Source organism: Sceloporus occidentalis, unplaced genomic scaffold (genome assembly GCF_023333645.1).
Source record: "Sceloporus occidentalis isolate IW3139 unplaced genomic scaffold, rSceOcc1.0.p SCAF_49, whole genome shotgun sequence".
Classification (NCBI taxonomy): Eukaryota; Metazoa; Chordata; class Lepidosauria; order Squamata; family Phrynosomatidae; genus Sceloporus; species Sceloporus occidentalis.
Genome location: NW_028317029.1, coordinates 5,656,570 through 5,663,880, shown reverse-complemented (window position 1 = coordinate 5,663,880; position 7,311 = coordinate 5,656,570).

Here is a 7,311-nt window from a genome sequence, read left to right as displayed (position 1 = left end):
TACAAAAAAAAAAAATGGAAATCTGTTTACAATTCATCAATGATGGCTTTAAAGAAATAATGAACCAGCAAAGCTCAAAGAATAAAATATTTAGGCTCTCGTGGTAAACACAATTACTAATCTTGTATTATATTGTGTATAAACCATATTTTATAATTAGTAGGAACATACCATGGGATGTTGTTGTGGTAATAACAACACCTTATAATACGTCTTAACCAAACCAACAACAGATACATTAAGCAATTCATTTCTTTGTGTACCCCTTCAATCAACTCAAAATCCCATTTATACTCAGCATTTAAGGTATAGATGAAATAAATAATGCATAGAAACCCAAAATTGCAGGTGTAGATCACAGGTCGCACATCGCAAAGGTCAACCCAGGCACCTAGATTGCACACATAAGACCTGCCCAGCACCCAGATAGGACTTGCCATCTTTTTTCCCCAAATAGCATATATGTGCCATCTTTGACCCCAAAAGGCCTGCCTGTGCCATTTTTGCTCCCCAACACTTATACATCCATGCTAAAACATCCACATCCATGCAAAAACACACTTAGACATACATACTCCCTCATTCACACATATTCCCTCCCGCATCCCCTTGCCTCATCAGCAGATTTCTCTGTGGTCCTTGTACACTATGCGAGCCACATCCCTTTTACCAAGGGAATCTGCGCTCCTGCTTCACCTGGGGTGGTTAAAGTGAGGTTGCTCGGACAGTGTGCAACAAACACAGAGGTGAGCTACAGGCACGTGCGGAAGATTGCGGGGGTCGCTCTGGCACCCAGAGGTGCAGGCAGAGTCGTAGTAGGGCCCGGAGCAGCTTCCCCTTTTGCCCAGTGTTTAAGATGGCCCTGTTTATATGAGATTTCAGGTATGTGCTCACTGATGGTTCCCACATTTTGTATAATACCATCTTCAAAAGGTTTAAGGCCCACTATTTACCCGACAGCATGTATGTCACTTAGGACCGAAGAGGTTAATAAGATAAGTGGACAGGTGGATCATTCCAAGGAACTTAGAACCAAGTTATTATTATTAGGTTATATCACAGCGCAGAGTAATGGAGTTTCTAAATAAATACCACTGGAATGCAAATCCAGCCCTGCTCGTGGTTCATCTAATCACAGCTTCCTCTGTTTTTTTCTCCATAACTGGTAACCCCCACCCACTGTTCCTGTTAAAACAACAATTTATGTCCTATTTTTGCTACTCGGAAAATAGTATTAACTTTCTAACTCTTTTTCACCGGTTACTAGTGGTAAATAATACGGGGCCTGAACTGCCCCCTGGTCTGAACAAAAATCACTGCGCAAGGTTCATTTAACTCGAGCAAACCGACATGTAAAACATTTGTGAAATAACCGATTATGAAAATCCACACCCTGTAGTCTGCAGGAGAACATTAGGTATCTGGAGCAGCCCTGACAAATGCATTTTCCATAATGAATCTTTTTTTAACCGTTTCCATGCTCAGCTGCTTGTCCTTAGGGAAATACTTATTGTCTATATATATCATAAACCTACAATAGCACTGAATTCATCAAAATACATCACTGGAAAAATCACAACATAGTAATAGAATCATCACAAGAAACGAGTTTGCATTGGAGTGTAATAAAAAATAAAAGTGATTAAATGTGCAGCTGATATTACATTTACTGTGGCTGTTTTTTCCCCCCCAGGCTGGCTGTTATTATAGGAAGTAAATAGTAAATTAGTCATATACATGACGTAGCCATAGTAACCCACGTGTTTGCAGAAAAAAACTCAAGAAAATTGCACAAAACTGATCTAACGCTATTAGTCTAATAAATGTGTGGCAATAATGGCCAAAGTCAGCATAATCTATCCTCTATCACATAAAACTGAAAATGCTAAAGCCATTGCAGCCAGCACAATGCATGCTGATTTTATTAGTCTCTCACATCCTATTTTTGCCAAAAACCATCAATGAATTCCAATTATTTAAACAAAATGTTAAAATGATTTGGCGTTCATAACCTTACATTCTGAAGTGTATGATCTGACACAGAAATGTCAAAGTGCAACCAATTCGATATTTAGTAATAGGACAATCCAACACTGGCAACTAAACTTGACCATCACTTATACATATTTTCTATCACGGTACAAAAAAGCATAAACAAAACAAAAAAGTTGTTCTTATAGGAAACAAAACTGAGCAGTAATAACAAGAACAATCTCATGATATATATTTATTTTAACTACTATATATCTGCATTATACACAGTTTTATTCCTAAAATGCATTGCAGGTCCCTGAAACCTTATGCTTCATGCATAAATATCTTTACCTAACCCATTACAAGATTTAAGTATATTTAGGTCTTTCATGAAACATCATCATTATACAAATCTTTAAATTCACTATGCATGCTTTATGGTAAAAGAACGCTTGCCATACCTCTGAATTCTCACCAAAGTGTCTGCAAATGGTCAATCAAAAAAAGTTTTGGAAAGTTTGCTCCAGACCGAATGTCCCTGAAGCTTCCACTGCTGCCTTTCGTTCTGGAGGGGAAGATATTTTAAGGCCTGGCCAAATATCACTGAAGGAAAACGCATTCACATGTTTGGCTGAATGTTACATTCCAGCCCACGTTGGAACCACACAGCCAGCTAATTTTACTCTCTAATATAGTAGCTTGCTAACTGTACAGCCAAAGCCCTGAAAATAATCATTGTTTTTAAGAAAAGTTGTTAACAGAAAATCTACAAATGTATTATTTTTTTATTTAAAAGCATGTTTGTGTGATGTAGAAATTAACTTATTAAGAAAAAAATAAAAACATATCAGTCCCACAAACTTTGCCATTATAGAAATGGCAACTTTTTATTTTTTACTGTGTGTTAAATGCTGGTATTAAATTTTAATTTTTTTTTCAATTTAAAATAATGTAATAAAAAAAAACGTACAATTTACACTGTCATCTCTTTATCACAATGGCCTCTCTCTATTCACCTTCTTATTTTACTGACATAATAATAAAAGCTACAAGAACCCAAACACAGTGTTTCTCAAACTAGTTTTTAATACAAAGTTATTAGTAAATATGAATTCATATGTTAACTATTTTTCATATTTAATAAAAACTATGAGAAAAAAGCCTTGTTTAAATTTTTTTTATTTACCAAACTGCCCCCGGTTATACACATCTGACCCCCAGCTTGCCACTCTGCCCCCATATATGCCTTATACCTCTTATATGCCAGTGATATGCAACTGAGCCCCCTGATATACCTTTTACCACAGATATGTTTTATGCCCCCCTGATATGCCTAATATCGATATGCCTTATACCCCCTATATGCCACTGAGCCCCCTGATATACCTTTTACCCCCAGATATGTTTTATGCCCCCCTGATATGTCTAATATCGATATGCTTTATACCCCCTATATGCCCTGAAATTCATAATACCCCCCATACACCAATATAACTCACCCATACACCACTCTGGCCCCTCCCCCTCCCATACACCACTCTGGCCCCTCCCCCTCCCATACACCACTCTGGCCCCTCCCCCTCCCATACACCACTCTGGCTCCTCCCCTCCCATACAACACTCTGGCTCCTCCCCCTCCCATACACCACTCTGGCTCCTCCCCCTCCCATACACCACTCTGGCTCCTCCCCCCATACACCACTCTGGCTCCTCCCCCTCCCATACCCCACTCTGCCTCCTCCCCCCTCCCATACACCACTCTGCCTCCTCCCCCTCCCATACATCACTTTGGCTCCTCCCCCTCCCATACTCCACTCTGCCTCCTCCCCCCTCCCATACTCCACTCTGTCTCCTCCCCCTCCCATACATCACTTTGCTTCCTCCCCCTCTCATATATCACTTTGCCCCCTCCCATACTCCACTCTGCCTCCTGTCAGCCACGGAGGTTCACAAGACACCAGGGAGCCGGGTAGAGAGGCAGAGTGCCGTATGGGAGGGGGAGGAGCCAGAGTGGTGTATGGGAGGGTGGCTCCTATACACCCCTCTGACTCCTCCCCCCTCCCATAAACCGCTCTGCCTCTCTACCCGGCTCCGTTACTGACAGGAACTTTTACTGAGGCTTCATAGAAGCCTCAGCGTAAGTGAAGGGCAGTAACGGAGGCTGTCTGTGCGATGCAGACCCCCACCGGCTGACAGAGAGGATGATCCTCTGTCAGCCGGTGGGGGTCTAAACGATGCGCACAGACAGCCTCCGTTACTGCCCTTCACTTACGCTGAGGCTTCTATGAAGTCAGTAACGGAGCCGGGTAGAGAGGCAGAGTGATGTATGGGAGGGGGGAGGAGTCAGAGGGGTGTATGGGAGGGGGAGAGAGACGGAAGTGAGAGACCGGCCGACAGTGAGGGGAATCCAGGTCCCCTGCAGCGTTGCGGGGGATCTGGATTCTAGTGTTATAATCCGATCTCTGTTTGAGGTCGGTGTCACACCAACCGGTGTAGTACGTACGTGGACTGGCTACCCGGTAGAGATGGCACAGCCAATTTCAGTATGTGAGGGGTTAATTCGATTGTATAGGCATATGGCGCCAAAAGGTCTTTTTAGATAAATTGGTCTTTTGAAGCTGGGACTCCAACCAAGGCCCTCTGCAAGGTGTGAAATTTCACGGGGAGGCGGTGCCTTTAAGTCTGCTAGCCGAGTCATTCACCATATGCCTGTATCCCCTCATATATAATGGATTCATAAATGCACGAATTATGGCTGTGGCAAGCACAGGAGGGATGGTAAAATGAAAATAAGTTATTTGGACTGATATGTTTCCACCACACAAGGGAGAGGTCACTTATGGTACCCCTTCCCCTCCGCTTATACCACCTCTGGGCCGGCTTGGAAACTCGAGATGAACTGGGAAAGGGTATAAAATTAAGGAGAGAAGATTGGTCATTGTGCTTACTAGGGGTCAAGATCTAATTTTGAGTAAGTCGCCATCTTTCCTTGCCCTTGCCCTACGGACAGAAAAACTGTTACTTGACCATTCAGTGAGTAGTTAGGTTTTCTGTAATTTTCTCCTTTTTTATTTTTATCTGTTGGTGTAAATCTGTTTATCATCTTTTTTGTATGCACTGTGATTTTTTTGTTCATAATAAATATTCGTTTATTAAGCTCTGCCTTTGTCTGGTAAAGACTCACGTTACCTGATTAGACCATTTTATTAGCAACTTTAAATCACGTAATTATTGTGCTAAAATATTCTGTGGGTTTTTAGTCTGATTCGCTTGGGGTACCAAGGCACCCCATTTCTAAATTGTCTTGGTGGTGGCAGCGTTATTTTGATATTTGCTATATCATTTTAGTTAATTGCGGGTGGTATTAAGGGTGGATATTTGTATTTTTTATCACTATTTCCGGTCTAGTGCAGACAGATTTTTAACCCTTTTACCACCAGAACCAAGTCACGCGCACGCTTGGAGTAGACTGCGTTCGTGACAGTCGGATTATAATTTTTATAATCGATTCGATTAATCGATAATGAAAATCGTTGACAACGATTTTCATTATCGATTATTATCGATTTTATCGATTAGTTGTTTCAGCCCTACAATCCACTGCTTCTCAAACTACGCAGCACTGTTTAGCTTTACATAGAATAGAATGCCATCACTTTAATGAAACATTCTGCTGGTTACAAGGCTTTTACCCGCTAACTGAACAAGTGTCTCCAAACACAAAAAACTTGTAGACTTGATGATGATAAAGAACGAGCAATTAAGAAAGGAAGAGAAAAAAAATTGTGAAATTGCAAGACAAAGAGTATGGTTCTTAGGTGCTGTAGTAAACAAAGTAGAAATGAGAACTTCCTCAAAGAACATACTAACAGTGATATCCGTATTTAGGACGTTTATAGCCAAATGTGGGAACTCTAATGGGGAAGAGACAGAATATTAAGGGTATTCATTCCACATTGGGTTCATGTATCTTGTCTATTAATCTAATAATGCTTGTCTATCTGAAGTAACAGGTGCCATGTTTCTTTTGCTTCCGAGGAGAGAAGTATTACAAAGAGGAGGAACATCTACCCATAGGACATTGGCTTTGGGGCTGGTCCGTGCTTACATATTGTCAGCAAACAAGGTTTCTCACAGTAAGAACAATAAAGATGTGGAACTTACTGCCTACAGAGGTTGTGCTATCAAATTCAATTGATGTCGTAAATATAGGCTTGAGTTATAAAGCTATAAAGATATGATTAATTATAGTGTGTTGATCCAGTGAAGAATGAAGTTCCCAGTTTTGGTGTCAGAAAAGAGTTCAATGTGGGCTTTTTGCCTTCTTTTGGATTAACACCAGGGCTGAGTCTTGTTTCTAAATTACTATTACTAAACCTAAATTACTATTTTACTATGTATATTGTGGCCACCTGAGCTGCATAATCATTTTGCCCCCATAGACGCTATTATCCATGACAAATCTTGTGGAATGGAAATGTCCACCACAAAGCCTTTTCCTATATTGTGGATAGTAGAAGCATTCTTAAACACTCATGAGAAATCTCATGGTGCTGCCACAACAACAAAGAATTCTGGGTAGGCGCATGCAAATTATCACCTATCCACTTTATACATGTATCCCTATATTGTGGATGGAACAGTGCCAAGATGGCCGTCCTGATTTGAAGAAAGAAAATCAAAGGTTTCAGTGAAATCTCAATTACTCTATTTGCAGGCTTAATGCCAACCTAGACTTCGTTGCCACATTGATTTAGAAATTAGTGCTAGGTGTGAAATTTTGCAAAAACTGAAAAACTGTGAGTGAAATAATCAGGTTGAAAAAGATAATGTAGAAAAGAATAGGAACACCTCCACAAATGGGTGAATCGTAAAAATAATGAAAATTATATATAATTACCCTACAGATCTTGCTGCTCCCGAAATCAACACTCCTCACAAGTGTTGTTAGAAACAGTATATAGAAAAAACCGGGGCGTATAGATATGTGGAAAAAAATAAAACAATTATAGTGTAGTAAGTCTCAACAAAAAGATTTAAAGTGTGATATTGATTGCACTCACAAATATACTTGAAAGTGATCGCTCATCAAAAATCCGGACTCTTTTCTTGTCTTGGAATTTCTGTGATTAAAATCAGGAAAACGAAATAGTGCAATAAAAGTAGATATTTTTTTTAATAAATAAAGGTAAAAAACTTACAAGCGGATGGGCATAACGGGTAAGTTTTGCGTAAAAGCAGTGAGAGGATGTCCTCCACAGTAGTAAAAGATGGTGATCAGTAAGTCCTTATATAAAGTCCAAAGATCGATACTCGAAATTAAAAGTTTCTCAACGC